Here is an 18,773-nt window from a genome sequence, read left to right on the forward strand (position 1 = left end):
ATCCAAGGCTGCACATGTCCTGTGTGCTACAGAGGGGGGTCTCTGGAGTCCTGGGGTGAGGGGCAGGCAGGAGAGGAACGAAAGCAGTGGGGCTACTGCTATGCAGGAGATGTGAGGGGGGGGGGCCTACTGATGCCAGCTTGGGGGGGCTACCGATGCCAGCTTGGCTGGGCTGCCCCGTGAGGGAGGACGCGGGGATGGCCGACCAGCCGCTGCATGCCCCCGTGGTTACAGACCCCCAACTAGCCGTCTCAAAGCAGACCGGGTCTCAGACACGCGTCCGGCTCCCAGCCAGGCTGAGTGCAGAGATGGGGCTGGTGCCAGAGCGGGCAAGGTCACAGCCTCGCCTTTCCCGGCTGCCTCCCTTGGCCGCGACCCGCACAGGGGCCGGGGGGAGGGGGGACGCGAATATTGCTTGTTGCCTCGATTACCGGAGAGTGACAGGGCCCATCTGCCGTGCACCATGCTGCTCCTACAGCTGCAATAATAATAGAGTGTGATGAGGCAGCTGAGTGCGGGGGAGGCAGGGAGAGACGCTGGGAATCATCCAGCACCTTCCCTCCACTTCCCCCGCCACGGGGGACTCCATTCCCAGAACACACGGGCACAGCCAGTGGGATCTTCACACCCATCACCCCAGCTTCCCCTGCCGGACAGCTGGCACTGGAGTGGGGGGGGGGGGGAAGCCCCTGGCCTCTCTGTTCTGTCCCCTGCTCCTGATCCCTTCTAAATCACCCCAGTAATGAGCCCCCCTTTTTTATGGGGCTGGGGAGCAAATCTAATGTTCACCAGGCAGCTCAGCCATACCCCCTCCCTCCCTCCAGGCAGATGTGGGGCGTGGTGGCCCTGGGGGAGGGCAGCCCCAGCTGAGGGCCAGAACGTGCCTGTCCCTGTGGGCTGGGGCGGGAGGTGACGGTGTCTCACCTAGGGAGGCAGTGGTTCAAAGGGTTGGGGGAGCTCATGGGTTTCTTTCTCTTCAGCCACAGGCTGATGCTAGCCCCCCCCCCCTTTCTCCCACTAGGCAGATGTGGGACGTGGTGGCCCTGGGGGAGGGAGCCGGTCTGCCCCCTCTGGCCTTGTGGCTTTTTATAACAGCCGTTTTTTGTCTGAGGCCCGTTGAGGTTTTGGTGGGGAAGGGAGAAGGGTCCCTGAGAAGCAACCCGCACTGCTGTAAGGAGATGCCCTGGTGATCCCAGCCTCCCCTCCCCACCACCTGCCTGGCCCCATGGCTCTGGCACAGATGTGGCTCGGCTGGGCAGAGCTCCCAGGATGGAGGAAGAATGAGGACCAGGGTTCAGGGCATTTTCTGGGAGTTAATGGTGGGGGAGCTGGTGGCCACGTTGAGTGGAGGAGGGCTTAGAGAGCCCGTGTTCATGGCAATCTTCCCTCTCTGCAACGGTGGGGCCAGAATCCCAGTGGTAGCATAAACTGGGGACTCTTGAGTAGAAGCAGAGATGTTATTTCACCTCTGTATTTGGCACTGGGGCGACTGCTGCTGGAATCCTGCCCACAGTTCAAGTGGGATGGTGATAAATGGGAGAGGGGTCAGAGAAGAGCCCTGAGAATGATTAAAGGATTAGAAAACCTGCCTTATAGCGATAGACTCCAGGAACTCAATCTATTGAGCTTAACCAGGAGAAGGATGTAGGGTGACTTGCTCACAGGCTATCCGTATCTACATGGGAAACAAATATTGAATAATGGGCATGACAGCCCTTTCTCTGCTAGACGAACCCGATCCCATGGCTGGAAGTTGACGCTAGACAGATTTGGAGTGGAAATACGGCATGCATTTTTACCAGTGAGCGCAATTAACCATTGCACCAACTTCCCAAGGGTCCTGACGCTGACCATGTTTAACTCCCGATGGGTTGTTTTTCCAGAAGCTCTGCTCTAGGGATTATTTTGGGACTGTTCTGTGGCCTGTGCAAGGCAGGAGGTCAGACTAGATGAGCACAGCAGTCCCTTCTGGCCTTGCAATTTGTCTTCAGAGAATATCAGGGTTGGAAGGGACCTCAGGAGGTCATCTAGTCCAACCCCCTGCTCAAAGCAGGACCAATCCCCAACTAAATCATCCCACCCAGGGCTTTGTCAAGCCGGGCCTAAAAAACCTCTAAGGAAGGAGATTCCACCACCTCTCTAGGGAACCCATTCCAGTGCTTCACCACCCTCTGAGTGAAATAGTGTTTCCTAATATCCAACTAGACCTCCCCCACTGCAACTTGAGATCATTACTCCTTGTTCTGTCATCTGCCACCACTGAGAACAGCCGAGTTCCATCCTCTTTGAAACCCCGCTTCAGGTAGTTCAAGGCTGCTATCAAATCCCCCCTCACTCTTCTCTTTTGTAGACTAAACAAGCCCAGTGCCCCAGCCCCCTACTCATTTTTGTTGCCCTCTGTTGGACTCTCTCCAGTTTGTCCACATCCTTTCTGTAGTGGGGGGCCCAAACTGGATGCAATACTCCCGATGTAGCCTCACCAGTGCTGAATAGAGGAGAATAATCATTTCCCTTGGTCTGCTGGCAATGCTCCTACTAATGCAGCCCAATATGCCATTAGCCTTCTTGGCAACAGGGGCAAACTGTTGACTCATATGCAGCTTCTTGTCCACTGTAATCCCCAGGTCCTTTTCTGCTTAGCCAGTCAGTCCCTAGCCTGTAGCGGTGCATGGGATTCTTCCGTCCTAAGTGCAGGACTCTGCACTTGTCCTTGTTGAACCTCATCAGATTTCTTTTGGCCCAATCCTCCAATTTGTCTAGGTCACTCTGGAACCTATCCCGACCCTCCAGCATATCTACCTCTCCCCCCAGCTTGGAGTCCTCCACGAACTTGCTGAGGGTGCAAACCATCCCATCATCCAGATCATTAATGAAGATGTTGAACAAAACCGGCTCCAGGACAGACCCCTGGGGCACTCTGCTTGATACCAGCTGCCAACTAGATATCGAACTGTTGATCACTATCCATTGAGCCCGACGATCTAGCCAGCTTTCTATCCACCTTACAGTCCATTAATCTAATCCATACTTTTTTAACTTGCTGGAAAGAATACTGTGGGAGACCGTATTCAAAAGCTTTGCTAACACGATATGTCCACCATTTTCCCCATATCCACAGAGCCAGTTATCTCATCCTAGAAGGCAATCAGGTTGGTCAGGCATGACTTGCCCTTGGTGAATCTATGTTGACTGTTCCTGATCGCCTTCCTCTCCTCCAAGAGCTTCAAAATGGATTCCTTGAGGACTTGATCTTTGACTTTTTTCCAGGGACTGAGGTGAGGGTGACCAGTCTGTAGTTCCCTGGGTCCTCCTCCTTCCCTTTTTTGAAGATGGACACTACATTAGCCTTTTTCCAATCATCCGGGACCTCCCCCGATCGCCACAAGTTTTCAAAGATAATGGCTAATGGCTCTGCAATCACATCAGCCAACTCCCTCACCGCCCTTGGATGCATTAGATCCAGACCCAGGGACTTGTGCTCGTCCGACTTTTCTAAATAGTCCTTAACTTATTCTTTCACCACTGAGGGTTGCTCACCTCCTCCCCATACTGTGCTGCCCAGTGCAGCCATCTGGGAGCTGACCTTGTCTGTGAAGAGCGAGGCAAAAAAAGCATTGAGTACTTCAGCTTTTTCCACATCTGTCACTAGGTTTCCTCCCCCATTCAGTAAGGGGCCCACACTTTCCCTGACCACCTTCTTGTTGCTAACATACCTGTAGAAACCCTTCTTGTTACTCTTCACATCCCTTGCTAGCTGCAACTCCTTTGGCATTCCTGATTACACCCCTTCATGCTCGAGCAATATTGTTATACTCCTTCCTAGTCATCTGTCCAAGTTTCCACTTCTTGTAAGCTTCCTTTTTGCGTTTAAGCTCACCAAAGCTTTCTCTGTTAAGCCAGTCTGGTCGCCTGCCATATTTGCTATTTTTTCTGCACATCGGGATAGTTTGTTCCTGCACCCTCAATAAGACTTCTTTAAAATACAGCCAGCTCTCCTGGACTCCTTTCCTCCACATATTAGCCTCCCGGGGATCCTGCCCATCAGATTCCATCCTGCCTGAGGGAGTCAGTTTGCTTTTCTGAAGTCCAGGGTCTGTATTCTGCTGCTCTCCTTTCTTCCTTTTGTCAGGATCCTGAACTCAACCGTCTCATGGTCACTGCTGCCCAGGTTGTCACCCACTTCTACTCCCCCTACCAATTCTTCCCTGTTTGTGAGCAGCAGGTCAAGAGGAGTACAGCCCTTAGTTGGTTCCTCCAGCACTTGCACCAGGAAGTTGTGCCCAACACTCTCCAAAAACGTCCTGGCTTGTCTGTGCACCGCTGTATTGCTCTCCCAGCAGATGTCAGGGTGATTGAAGTCCCCCATGAGAACTAAGGTCTGTGATCTGGAAACTTCTGTTAGTTGTCCAAAGAAAACCTTGTCCACCTCATCCCCCTGGTCTGGTAGCAGACGCCCACATCACCCTTGTTGCTCTCACCTCTAACCTTAACCCAAAGACTCTCAACAGGCTTTTCTCCAATTTCATGCTTGAGCTCTGAGCAATCACACCGCTCCCTTGCGCACACAGTGCCCCTCCCCTGCCTGTCCTTCCTGACCAGTTTATACCCATCGGTGACAGTGCTCCGGACATGTGAGCTACCCTACCAAGTCTCTGTTATTCCAAACATGTCGTCATTCCTTGACTGTGCCAGGACTTCCACTTCTTCCTGCTTGTTTCCCAGGCTTCTTGCATTTGTTAAAGGCACCTAAGATAAGTAGCCGATTGCCCTGCTTTCTCAGTATGAATCAGGAGGCCACCCCGTTGCACCCTCCTCCTTGTGTTTCCTCCTGGTATCCCAATTCCCTAAACGCTGCCTCCCTGCGGTGGGTCCCCAGGGGGCTGTTCCTGAGAGCTGGGCTGTGCGCACTGCCATCCCCATGAGGATTTTAAACTGTCCGTGTTTCTGTCCTGCCAGCCTGGGCGACTGAACCCCCTAGAGCAGGCACTGCCTAGACAGCGCCTTCCTGGGGGGGCCCAAAGATAACCCCTTCCCCAGGTACAGCCGGTCTTCTGAGTCAGGCAGCCTGTGGGCCAGGTGTGCTGCTGGGCTTGAGGCAGACACTCGTTCTCAATGGAGAAGTGTCTGTAATTGATTCCTAGGTTTTACAGCCAGGAGAAACCATTCTGGTCACTTGGTTGGATTCCCGGCAGCTCCCCCAGGGAGTCCTGTCCTGAGCCCTCACGTGTGTGGCTGAGCGAGTGTATCCTCTCCAAAGTGTGAAAGCCTCCAAGTGATGGAGGATTTGCTGGACCCATGACCCCAGAGCAACCACCACAGCTTTCATCACTCTGAATTGGGACGGGTTCAGGGAGAATCTTCCTTTCACGTCATACCTGATTCCCTCCACTCCCGTGCCCATTGCCAGTTTGTTATTGTAGGGTCGGTCTTGGGCCTACAGCTTTTGTTACTGTAGGGCCACTTTGGAGTGCTAGCTGGTTTGTTATAGGATCACACATGCGTGCTGGGCCATCAGTGCGGAATTGACATTGGAGAGAAATGAGACAAGCCTAGAAACCAGGTGCCCATTGTTAACAGAGGGGAGTGGCCCTGGGAACCAGTTCCCGAGGGAAGAGGTGGATTCGCCTTCTCTCAAGGGCTCCAAAGCCAGACTTGGAGGCCTTTTGGGAAACGATGCTTTAGCCCTATACAAGTTACTAGGGTAACTGGGTGAAATCCGCTGGCCTGTGTTGCACAGGAGTACAGACCGGATCAGCCAAGGTTCCCTTCTAGCCTGAAAACCCCCAAAGCTACAAATACTGAATAATTAGTTATGGAGGAACCACCACCCCCCGGCTAGCAGGGACTCGGCAAACATCAGCAGAGCTGAGCTGCGTCCCTTTAAAGCTGGAGACTGACTCCCCCCTCCCCCCCCCCCACGGGGACTAATCACGTGCCCAGACTGGAAAGCCAGACTAGGCCTTATTAGCTTTCTGCAGCCAAGATATTACCATGGCAGCATCTCCCCTGCTCACAATAAAACTGCCTCCAGGCCCAGCAGCTGCTGCGTAAGGGGCCTCAAAGAGCATCATTCCCTGCACCCGTTAATGTACCTGCCCTGCCTTCAAACAGCTCTGAGTAGCACTTCCAGGGCTCAGGCCCACAATCCCTGCTCCGTCTAGCAGCAGGGTGACTTCTTCAATTATCACTAAGTCCCAGCTCTTAGTACTTGATGTTTATAGTCCCATGATTTGGATGGCTTCCCTCTTGGAAGATGATGTCTGTCTTTCCTGCTGTCTTTCTAGTCTTCTTCTCATGCTGTTCTTTCATCTCCGTTGTCTGCTCTAGCTTCTCTATGCCTTTTTCTCTCCTTTAGTATCCACTTATTTTGTTCTCCCCTCCCTGTCCGTTCATCTTTGTGCCCCTGCTCCCTTTCCACCTCTTAAATGAAAAACAAGCAAATCACCCTGCCAGCTCCCAAAGGCCCTGGTTGGTTTCATGCAACCTGCAGCGCGGAGTTGATTTGCAACGTCTTTCTCCGTTCCCCTGTGGCATGGAGCTCGTCAAGGAGGGAGCGGAATGACTTAAGGTGGTGGGATGGGGTGAGGTCAGGAACCATGGACTCACTCCTGCTAGCAAAGCCCTAGATGCTTTGCAGACGGTGTTGGTATTGCTGTCACAGGTGCAACGTTTTTATAGCTTTCCGGAAGCCACTGCTCCAGCTTAACACACAATCACAACGATGAGCCCTAGCACCTACCTTCTGTCTGCAGCCTGACGGCTCCCTGGAGTTTTGCCCCTTCTCCCCCCAACCATGACTGCTGATGTCTGTAGGCTTATTGGTGTCAGGGCATCTGCGCTTGGAGGAGTGAGCGCTGCCATGGAAACGGCTGCAGGGGAAGAAAAGCTGCTGGCAGGAGTGAGGAAAGTACTACAAATATCAAGGGTGTGATCCTGCCAGGTGCTGAGAACTGCGCCCCGACCGCAGGGGTGAATGGCGTGGGAGATTAGACAGAGAGCCGGGAAACAGAAAGCGACAGAGGGAACCACTGACACATGGAGAAACCTAGAGACAGACATGCTGATAAATTAGCTACCCGGTGTGTACCGGGCCTCGAGCGAGATCTGGAGACAGAAGACCGCCTTTGCAAAACCCATCCCCATGCGCTGTCCAGACACAGACCACACGGCACCGTGCGAGTCCATTACAATATATACTGTATGTTTTATTAGAATCCATCCAGTTCACTGAGTCTACAGCTGTACTCACAACCCGAAAAAGGGGGCGGAGGGGGGTGGGGAGAGGAAAAAGAGGCAAATACTGAAATATTTCTACAGAGTATTTGTTCCAGTCAGCTCCCTCTGCCGAGCAGGGGACAGACACTGTAGAAGAACTCGAGGAAGACTGGACTTTTTCCCTGATGCGCGGTCTTTGTCTGGTGTGTCGCTGCTGTTGGGTGTGTCCGAGTAGTAGAACGCTAGGCTCGAGGGGGCTACTTGTGGGGAGGAGGGGCGGCCTTTCTTAGTACCTCATTTCACCCGTGGGTCTCCGAACGCAGTCACTCCAATGCATGCGTCTCGGCCTGACCAGTGCAGGACAGCACAAGGAGTTGTGTGTGGGAGGGGAGGGTTTGTTGTCGGGACGTTGTCCTTGCTGGGGTATGGGGCACACAAGTGCAAATAAACCATGACAGCAGGAAATCTTAATGGCAGTTGTTCAAACACGCTATAGAATATCATTTTTTCAAAAGCACTTTCCTTGCTTTGCATCTCTGCAGGAGCCAGTTAGCACAAATGTCTGGGAACAAGGTCGTTGACTGGAGCAAAGCATCGCTTTCCTCCACCGGGAACCTGTAATGACAATTCGAGCCATAACCCCACCCTCGCTGCTTAATCTTGCCAGCCAGGGTACGCCAGCCCCGGACGGCGGAGCAGGGTGGCCAAGTGCGTTGGAGAGAAGGCCAGTCGCTTCCGATGCGAGTGTGATGCAGGTTGGAAGTGCACAGTGATGAAAAGGGCTGTTTGTTCAGGTCACACAGACTACATGCCCCCAGGCTTGCAGGACAGGCTGAGTTGGTGATGGGCGCGTTCCATTGCAGTGGTTGTGAGCTGCCCCTGCGACCTGCCCTGGGATAGCCATCCCGTCTCAACAGGAGGGAATGCAGCCTGGGTTGGGCTGTGGAACAATTGCCTATGGGAAGTGGTAGAGGCCCCATCACTGGGGAGAGTCAAAACTAGGCCAAGTAAACACTAGCCAACAGCCTGGGATGAATAACCCTGCACTGGCCGGTCGACTTGTTCCACCCCTACCTTTTAAGGGTGGGTCAGCCTTTGAGAGTGGGGCTTAACTGGGGAGCTAGAGTCTCCCTCCCGGAAACAAACATGGCGGGACGAGTGGAGATGTAAGAGGAGGCTCTGCCTATATAAAGCCCTGGGGCACTGGGGCCAGCCTGTCCTGTTTGATTACAAAACACAACTGGGAAGGCATCCAGCGTTCCCGATCCAGGGCTGGGAGAGCACAGGAGTGTGGGGTCCGTGACTAGCCCTGGGGGGGCGGCATGCAGCGTGATCGGCCTCTGGGTTGGGAGCATTGTGTTTTGTGAGGTTTTGTTTGAACGGACAAAGCGGTGCCCTGGAGGAAGGGGCTGGATTATGAGTCCTCATGCGCTGGCCAGACGGGCCAGTGGCCTACGGGCTGGCCAGCCCTGGGGGCTCAGTGGAGTTGGAAGCCAGGACGTTGTCATTGGGATGTATCGGGGCTAGGAAAAGAGGTGCTTGATTTGCAGAAGTGAGAGCTGAAGCTTTCCTCACCGCTCACAGGGATGTAGGGCGAGCGCTCAAATTATTGCGGGGCTGGGTCCCCTTACTGCTTCTAGGAGCAACCTCACTCCTGGCTTATGGCCCCCTAACGTCTCACTTCTGTTTAAAGTGAGCAAGCCACTTGCTATTCATGACCTGCCTTCTTTTCCCCCCTAAAATTCAAGCACTGACATTAGCCAATTGGGTCCCACCCTCCACCTCTGGCCCACAGCAACGGGTCCACTACCCAGTCACTTAATGTGCCCTTGCTCTGTAAAGAAGCCACTTCAGCCCGTGCGCCAAAGTCAGTCCAAGTCTTAACCCTACTGGGCGATAACTTAGCAAAGGGGGGGGGGAATAGTATCTGGTATCGTACGAGAGAGTGGCTCCTTAAAACACAGTCAACCTGTGGAACTCTTTGCCAGAGGATGTTGTGAAGGCCAAGACTATAACAGGGTTCAAAAAAAGAACTAGATACATTCATGGAGGATCAGTTCATCAGTGGCTATTAGACAGGATGGGCAGGGATGGTGTCCCTAGCCTCGGTTTTCCAGAAGCTGGGAATGGGCGACAGGGGATGAATCACTTGATGATTCCCTGTTCTGTTCATTCCCTCTGGGGCACCTAGCATTGGCCACTGTCGGAAGACAGGATACTGGGCGAGATGGACCCTTGGTCTGACCCAATAGGGCCGTTCTTATTTCTCTTTAAAATCAGGAAGCGCCCCAAGTCTTTGGAAAGTTGTTCTGTTCCTAATGTCAGTGGCTGGTTTGCAACATTTGCTGAAACCAGATTGATGATCTAGGGATGCAGCCTGCTGTTATCCATCCCTCAGCACTGTTCATTGCCAATTTCTCCGAGGATGCTACATTCAGCCCAGTTGGGAGCACACTGCTGCTCTCCCCCCTTCCTCCCCTCCCCGGTGCTCCGTGGCCGATCTGGCAGCTGCTAGATATGTTTGCAACTAGTTTCAGTTCAAACAGCCACTTTGGTAACAATGAACATGTAAAGGAAGGACCAGACATACCCCATAATCCCCCTAGACTTGGGTGACTGAAACACCAGCGTGGATTCTCCCCTGAAGTAGCTCCTTTGACTGCAGTGGGGCCTTGCCAATTACACCATACCACGATCTGGCCCTCTGAACATCCCTAATCAAGCACCAAGCAGGAGTCGAAGCTATCTCCTCTTGGCCAGCCTGGTCCATGCAAAGCTATAAGACGGTAGCTCGCTCAATTGGCAGTACAGGTCGAGACGGTGCCAGAGAACAAAGGCGTTTGACAGCCCGCATTTACAGCGTGAGGGTTTGTTCTTTAGCAGTGGATACAGTACAAGAAGCCTCCTTGGCGAATTTGATTTCCTGGCCCTTATCACGTCTTTCCCGCTGCAGCTGCCAGAGGGCTCGGAGCTGAGAGCCAGGAGATAAATGCAGCTCTATGATGCGTTAGGATTTTTGAGACCATACCGCTGGGCTGTTCATTAACCATTTCTCCTCCTAAACCCATAATAGAGACGGGCTTGAATTGGAACCCTGGATCTGAGCACTGGAGCGGTTTGAAATATGAACCAGAGCCCGCTTTTACCCAGCGGTACTCAGAATCTAGCTCTGGCTCTGTTGAATGGGCTGGGCCCATCTCTATTGTGTGCATGGCGCCGCGACACCCAGACGTGCAGATCGATACCTAGTGAGATGTCTTACTCATTTGCACACGACAGAGATGCCAGGATTCAGGAAGTAAAGTTGAGGGCTGAGCGCTTCAGAGCTGACTAGGGGATTTAGGCACACAACTCCCCTTAGAATTAATTCATGTGAGATCCTGGCTCATTTGAAGTCATCCTTTGAATGGCAAAACTCCTGCAAAATTCAGTGGGGCCAGGATTTCACCCCAGGTGTTTAAATCCCCTAGTCAGCTTTGCGGATCTCAACCTGGAGGTTCCACGTGTTCAGAACGTCCCACTTTCTGTCCGCGTTCCTATAATGGGAACAGCGTCTCAATGCTGTTCCCAGCCCCCGCTTGGCCAGTTTCTGTTGCCCAGGGAAAGGCTGCCATAGCAACACGAGTCCATGCTTTGAAGCACATGATCCCTCGGGAGAGGGAAGAGGAATGTTCCTCTCGAGAGTAACGCTGCTGGACCCGCGTCAGACCCCTCATGGCGGTGAGGTTCTGCTGAGCCGCCCGGTCCCCATGCCCATTGGACTGGGCTATTGTGATCCATGTCCCTCGGCGGGCTGAGGGAATCACCCAGAAATAATTGAGAACACTTTGCATGGTTGCTGGACTCTTTCTCTGAGTGCCACATTGCTCCTTATCAAGGCAGGCATCTGCTACCCTGGGGCCCACTCAGAGGTGCTGAACGCCCTCAACTGCCACTAACTTTGAGGGCGTTAAGGGTGCTTTGGTCCTTGGAAGATCAGGCCCTAGGGGTGCAAAGTGCCATCAACATCAGACTGCTGAATAATGCCCTGGGATATCAGCTCCTAATGCAGTGCCTAGGCGTGGGAGTCACAAAGGGAATTAGGTGCTTAACTCCCATGGAAATCAACTGGTGCCTAAATACCTTTTGGGAATCCCACCCAAGCAGCAATGGCCCTTCGCTCTTTGCGCGCCATACACTTTCGCAAGGGATATGGTATTTCGCAGCCTGCACCTAGGGACCGGGTTGTGGAGAAGCACTAGAAACCTTTGCCTCTGATGCCATCGGTGCCCGCGCTGGGATGTATGATGGGTCAGGTGTGCAGATCTGACAGCATCCCAGCGCCTAGGTGACAGCGCAGGTATGCCAGCAGCCTGGTTCTCACTCTGAACACTAGACGTTTCAGGCTAATACAGTGGGATGAGCCAAGCTATTAGGAAACACTATCGTTTCTCCTCCTTACCTTTCAAAGCCCTTTGTAATTGCCTTTCTTTCTAAGCGATTGGCCCAGCCCCTCTCCAGATGAGGAAAGGACCAGCATGGAATAATAATGAACTCCTCTCGGGAAGCGGAGGGTTTTGTAAGCATTAGCACCAGGCTCCGGTCAGAGGGGGATGTTTACTCAGCCAGTTTTAGGAGAGTGGCTAACAGAAGAATAAGAGCAGGGCTTGGTTCCCCCTGGAGATGGGTCTGAGACGGCCCATCAGATGCCAGCTCTGATGAGAGGCGTTGCACCCAGGAGCTGTACCTAGCGTTGAATTGTAGGGGCTGGTGGAATCATTCTGGCCCAGATCCTCAAAGGTATTTAGGTGCCTAAATCCCATTGGGGCTGAGGTGCCTAAGTACCATGAGATTCCGGGCCTCTGCCCTTGATTGGCCCAATTCCTAGACTTGGGGAACAGTTCCCAAGATCCAAATGTCAGCCACTAGCTTCCTAATCAGAGGCATAGACACTGACTTTTGGTTTGCCCGGTGGGTGCTTTTGAAGAGGGGTGTGTGTGGGTGGGGTGCTTTGCCAGTTTTGGGGGGAAGCTATTTTCAGCATATTTATACATTTCTTTCATATTCTAGTTCTTGAATGTGTCTACCATCATTGGTATCTTTACTATTTTAATAATGATTCAGTTGTTATGAATGACATAATTACATTCTCCTGAATTACAGTATATTAAGATCATTGCAGTCACCTACAAGCTGTCTTCACTAACGTCCCCGTTTAAAGAGAGTACGTCTCACTGTAGCTTTCTGGGTGAAACGGTCAGCAATCTTCTTTACATCTAGTTCCCTGGTATGATCTTGATGCCCGTTGAGGACAGCTACATTAGTCAGTTGCATCTGTCCCATTAGATAATTTGTAAGTCTTCTGAAGCAGGAGAACGAGCGTTCCACAGTTCAGGATGATCCAGGATTCTGGTGAAATTGTAGTAATCTGCAAACCTAGTGCTTCCAGAGTGCTGCAAATGACGCCAAGATCTTTCTTGATTTTAGGCCCCAGCATTTTGTATGTATTATTGGGATTCTATCTTGCCATGTGCATTACTTTGCATTTAACACGGAATTTCATCTGCCATTTTGTTGCCCGGTCACCCAGTTTTGTGAGATCCCTTTGTAACTCTTCGCAGTCTGTTTTGGACTTAACTATCTTGAGTAATTTTGTATCATCTGCAAACTTTGCCACCTCACGGTTTACCCCTCTTTGCAGATCACTTATGAATATGTTGAACAGCCCTGATCCCAGACCAGTACAATCCCCTTGGGGGACACCTCTATTTATTTCTCTCTTCTGAAAATGGGCCATTTATTCCTCCCCTTTGTTTCCTATGTTTTAACTGGCGTGCCTCGGAATGCTTTCAGGATCCTCTAACGATCCTTAATTTAATGACAAGCAGGGCCGGCTCTGGCTTTTTTGCCACCCTAGGCAAAAAAGCCCCCCCCCCACCACCACCAGCGCAGCAGGGGAGGGCGCCGAGCAATTCCCCACCGGCCGGAGCGCCGGGGGAGGGCGGCGAGCCCGCCGCGGCTCTGCTCTCCCCAGCGGCCAGAGTGCCGGGAGCAGGGCGGAGAGCCCGCCGCGGCTCTCCACTCTCCCCGGCGGCCAGAGCGCCGGGCGGAAGGCGGAGAGCCCCCGGCGGCAGGAGTGCCGGAGGGAGGGCAGCGAGCCCAGTCGCGGCCCCGCTCTCGGGCCGGAGAGCCCTGCCGCGCCGCCCCCCTCCAGGTGCCACCCCAAGCACATGCTTGGTGGGCTGGTGCCTGGAGCTGGCCCTGATAAGACTTTTGTTACCTTAAACACCCTGCCTCTGTTTCTAAATAAACTCCCGGCCCCAAGGGCAGAAGTTGTTAGCAGCACAGAACTCATCACATTCCACACTCGAGCTCTGACTAGCGGGTGCGGAGCACCCACTGTTTCTCCCCCACCCCCTCGTGGGTGCTTGAGCCCCGGAGCACCCACGGAGTCGGCGCCTGTGGTTGAAGGCCACCACGCTAGAGAGCGGCATCACTGTTTGGGCAAGTAGTGCGCGAAAGGAGCAAGCATAGGCTAGGGAGTAGCTTATACTCGGATATCCTTAAAGCTCTACTGTCGCCTTTGTAACTGGATAGAGTCCCTGCAGGGTCCCTACCGTGTCTGCCCACTGAGCACAGGGAACACGTGTATCTGTGACACGCTGGCTTGGTATGTGTGATCACCTCTCTGGCCAGTGAGGGTAAGAGCCTATTCGAGGCTAGCAGTGACTCCTTTCAGCTCACGTGCTTTTGGGGCTGGGGGTCCAAGGTTTGATCCCTGCTGATGACTGCAGAGTTGACAGCCTGGACGTGCGCTGACCGTGTCTGTGACACTTGTATTGTATGGGGGGCCTCTAAGCCCTGTGGGGCAGGCCTGTTCTATGCACATGTGGCTGGGAGGCAGCAGGTAGTAATGGGGAGGAGATGCTTTTGGAGGGCTGTTCTGGTGTACTGATGCACACAGCCCACCAGAGCGCCCCCTTGTGGCGGGGTGTGATGCTGTAGGGTTTTGGCTCTGGTGCCCCCTGCAGGCTGGCTGGCTTTGCACGCCTCTGGCTGAGGAGCAGCTAGGGCTGCACAATGTGCAGACGTAGGCCGAAGTCCCAAAGACCTGTTCTCAGGGCCCTGGGCTCTGAGCTGGGGCAAGGGGAGGTATCGAGCACTGTCCTGCCCAAGCTCAGCCCTCCTGAGGCTTCTTGCTCCACCGGCCTTTTGGCCCTTCCCAGGTGCCAGGGAGCCTGTCACCCCAGACTGAACTCTCTGAGCCTGTTCGTAGGGCCCAGAGTCTGCCACGTCCTCTCCTGAGCCTTGCTATGTCCCACCCTGGCTGGCTCACAAATACCAATCCAATTACGGCCCAGGTGGACCTTTAACCCTTCACTGACCCCCAGCACCGCAGCATTACAAGGGATCTCCAGGGCATATGCAGGCAATGACCCTTTACTGTGCGACCCTCTCCTGTCCTCCCTGTGCTGCTGACAAAGGAGGGCTGCAGACAAACCGCCCTGGCTCTGGGGTGGATCTCACGGGCCTGGGCTGCACAATGCCCAGGCCTCTAGCCGCTGAGATAACGGGGCAACTGGAATGAAGCGAAGGAGCAACCCGCATCCATCAACTCCACGTGTGGCTGCATCTGCAGTTCCAGTGGGTTCGGTCCCAGCAGTGCCTGAATTCTGCCCCTCGTTACTCAATCGGGAGCGGCTCCGGTGAATTGGGCCAAGGTTCAGTTTCTGAGCCAGCAGATTTCAAAATGATTAAGCAGGTGGCTCGCTTTATGGATAAGCCCCCAACGCAATAGAAAGCTAAGGTGAGCTGGGTGCAGCTCCCCCTCCTTCCACTCGGGTCCCCACTCCCCTCCAGCCAAGGAACTAGAACGGTAATTTATTAACGATGGGCCACACACATACATGCGCCTGCTGTTTGGCCAAGATTTCTGCTCTCCAAAATGCACCGTGGCTGGGGGCTGAGACCTCCAACTCATCCCCCAGCCAGCATTAAACTGCGGAGACCACTGACCTGTTAACCCCAGCAGGATTCAAAGAGGCGGCTGGCTCCTCCCAACCCCCTAAGCCATTGGACCCTCCTGCAAACAAAGGCTGGAAAAGAACAATAAAGCCCAGCCATGGACTAATCTGCAGCAGCTGCTCCCTCTGCCAGGGGAGGCTCCGATACATCATCCCTCCAGCCAGGCAGAAAGCATGTGGCTCACCGAGATTAAGTGACAACAACAACAGAGCATTGTCGTGCCGGCGGAAAGAGGAGATTTTGGAAGCCGCCTCGGTGCCCCTGCCTGCCGCCTGCTGAATGACAGAATGATTATTAAAGATGATCGAGATAAAGCTTTGCATAAATGGGTCCATGGGCTGCCTCAGCCCCATTTCCACTCAACAAAATCCCATCGACAGCACGTGGAGCGCCCTCCACAGGGCATCCTGGCCCTCTTAACATTCAAGCTGTCCTCCAGGCAGTGCATCGTCCTGCTGCTACTCTGTCCTTCCCTGGTGCAATTACATTCAGGAGTAGTAGCCTCCTTACCGATAGGAGACCTCTGAGCCATTGGTGTGCAAAGGTAAAGAGGGCGTGAGGGCCAGGCGAAGGGGTAAATGGTTGGGCCAGGGTTCATATCTGGAGCAGGCGTTGGAGGGGAAGGATTGGGATTTGATGGCTCTGAAATCTCTTGTGAAATTTTGGCCCCAAGTGGTGGAAATCTCACAAGGTCAGCTGATCCCACAGGGTTTTCAGTCCTATCCAAAGCAGGCCCCTTCCCTGTTCAGTTCCAACCTGGAACCAGAACCACGTTGTATGAAGGGACAACTCCGTGCAACCAGAAGAAGACAATTTACGAGACTGCAGGACGGGAACTTGCTGCTTTGATTAACTGCATCCCAAGAAAGTGGAGAGGAAACGACCACTGAAGGGAGGGGTGGGGCATGGCTCCATCCCATAATACTCCTTACCCCAACTTCTCCAGTATGGTGAGGACACTGAGGCAGGGGAACTTCATTTAGGTGTTGTGATAAGCCAAGCCCTAGGTGTCAGCTGAGAATTGACAAACTCACAGCTGGAAGCCAGGCCAATTCTCTTGTGTACTAGTATAGATCAAAGGGATTATTAAATAGATAAGAATGTATTTGGGGTTTTAAACGTCATGAAAACTAATGGGATGCTGCATGCATTGTTTTCACTTATCTGTATCCTGTTAGAATGTAATGGCAAACATTGATGGCTCATTTAGTTACAGGGGTGTTACAATGTCAAACAAGGAAGAAGCCTTGTGTAATGCCAGTGAAGAACTTTAACAGGACAGTGTTAATTCTTGTGCATTTGAAGGCAAGTGGTCATTGTGCGTGATGGTCCGAGATCATCAACGACTCTACATGCATGCCTCTCTCTCCATCCTCAAAGAAAGAGCCCATGTGGGTAGTGACCCTGTCAGCTTGATTTCTGTGAGAAGAAGCTATAAGTAGGGACACAAGAGAAAATTTTTCATCTCTGGACTGTTTGGATTCTAACTGAGTGAAAAGACTGAGATCCTCATAGTTCTTCTGGGTAGCCCTGAGACTCTTTCGGGAAACTGGCAGATTACTACACTTCTGCTACCATTTGGAATTCTAGACCATGACTCGCCTATAGATATATTTTACCTGCTTTAACCTCTCAATAACTCTTACTTCCTTTTCTTAGCTAATAAACCTTTAAAATTGGTTACTGGCGTTGTCTCTGGTGTGAGATCTGGGATGCAAATCAACCAGGTGAGTGGGACTGGGAGGAAATGACCATTTATCAGCTAGTCCAGCTTGCCTGGGTGGAAAGCTAGCCTGGAGTCTCTAAAGGGACTGTCTGTGACTCCATTAGAAGACTTCCATAGTACTTTGGGAGTTCACATTTATTACTGGGTTGGTGAAATCTAATTCTAAAACGTGCCACCAGTTGGGGGGTTGTACTGCTTTTTGACATTCTGCCCTGAGGTTGGCACTATGGTCATGACTCACTCCAGACACGTGTGTTTATTATGCCGTCTAGTCTTGTGTATTGATCATGCTGTTAAATACAGAGCAATGGGGCTTTAGGAGCCTATGCAAAGCCTGTATGCGTATGCTCTGTGCTACACCCATCATGTGCCCCTGAAGAGTTAACGTGTGAACCCAGAGTGCCAACATGGCTAGAACTCTGGGAAGGGTGTGCATAAGCTTCTGAGGAGGCCAGCTCTGGTCCCCAGGCTGGGTCGTTGAACGATAGAGGTCTCAGCTCTCAGGAGAGAGTGCTAGACAGAGGAGCTGTATCCTGAGATTGTGCCTAGAAACCCCAAGTGAGGGGCAGTTCCTGGACTCTGCTCAGAGTCGAGAGGTTTAAAGCATGTGGCAGATCCTGGGCTGGGGTAAATTCTCATGGTGCTGCTGACGCCACTGGAGCCCAGTCACTTTTCAGCAGCTGAGGGTCTGCTCCTGATGTTTCCTGAATGGTGACATCTGGCAGGGCAGTGACTGGTGGGGGAAGGAGTATGTGGCTGTAATCCCATCGGGGCTATCAACGGGGGTTGAACCTGGAACCTCCACTGCTAAAGCTTGGGCCTGTACTGCTGGAGAAAAAAGGAATGAGTCCATCTGCGGGAACCTGTTATCAGCTGATGTGGACCTGAAGGCGGACAAAGACACCAGCGCCCCAGTTTTACAACCTGCATGGGCCCTCATCAGAGTAGGAACTCAGGACTTCCAGTGCTTAAAGCACGCATCTAGGAAACAGCTGTAGTACACGCTTCGCTTATCCTCCTGGGGGGACTGGAGCAGGACAAAGTCCTATGCTCCCTTAGCACATATGATGCCAGGCACCTCTAGGGTGACACCACCGATCTGACTAATTCCCTGTGCAAACTCAAGGAGAAGGAACGGCTTATAAGTGAGGTGTAAAGAGAACCATGGAAAGCTCTGGAGAGCAAGGAGGAGGACCAATAAGGGATATGGGAGGAAGTGATCAAAGAGAGACTAAAAGAAAAGGGGGCGGGGGAGAAATCAGGAACTGGAACTTACAGGAATAAATGCCAACACAGCAGCAAGAAGGTCATTCCAGGGACCTGTTGAATTTATCAGAGCACAAAAGCAAGAAGGATAAGAAAAGTAGAAGTGCCGTGTATGCCTAGTGGGAGAAATTCACCTCTAGAGCTGAAGGTCCTGCACCAGGCCTCAGTGAATTTCACCCAGCATGAGAGGAGTTTTTGCCCTGCAGGGTTCCACTGAGATACATCAGGAAAGCAAAGATCTATAAATCAAATGCTTAGAAGTGATCAGGGGCCACTGCATGGACAAGGCATTTGAACTTATTTCTCAAAGGAAGGTTGGAAGAAGAGACCCTGGAGGGAGTCTAGCTGGGGAAGAACGGGCAAGGTGAAGGTAACCACGGTGGTAGCACATAGGACTAACTGGGCAATGATTTTACCATTGCATGAGGAATTCTGAGATTTTTGAAAAATGTTCCCGTCCTGGAGCAGGATGAAAAGTCAGTCTTGAAAATTTTCTGAATCAAACATTTTCCTGTTTGGGTCAATCAAAATGTTTCCTTTTTGGATTTTCAACCTGCTTTTC

The sequence above is a fragment of the Malaclemys terrapin genome, chromosome 18, assembly GCF_027887155.1.
Source record: "Malaclemys terrapin pileata isolate rMalTer1 chromosome 18, rMalTer1.hap1, whole genome shotgun sequence".
Taxonomy (NCBI): domain Eukaryota; kingdom Metazoa; phylum Chordata; order Testudines; family Emydidae; genus Malaclemys; species Malaclemys terrapin.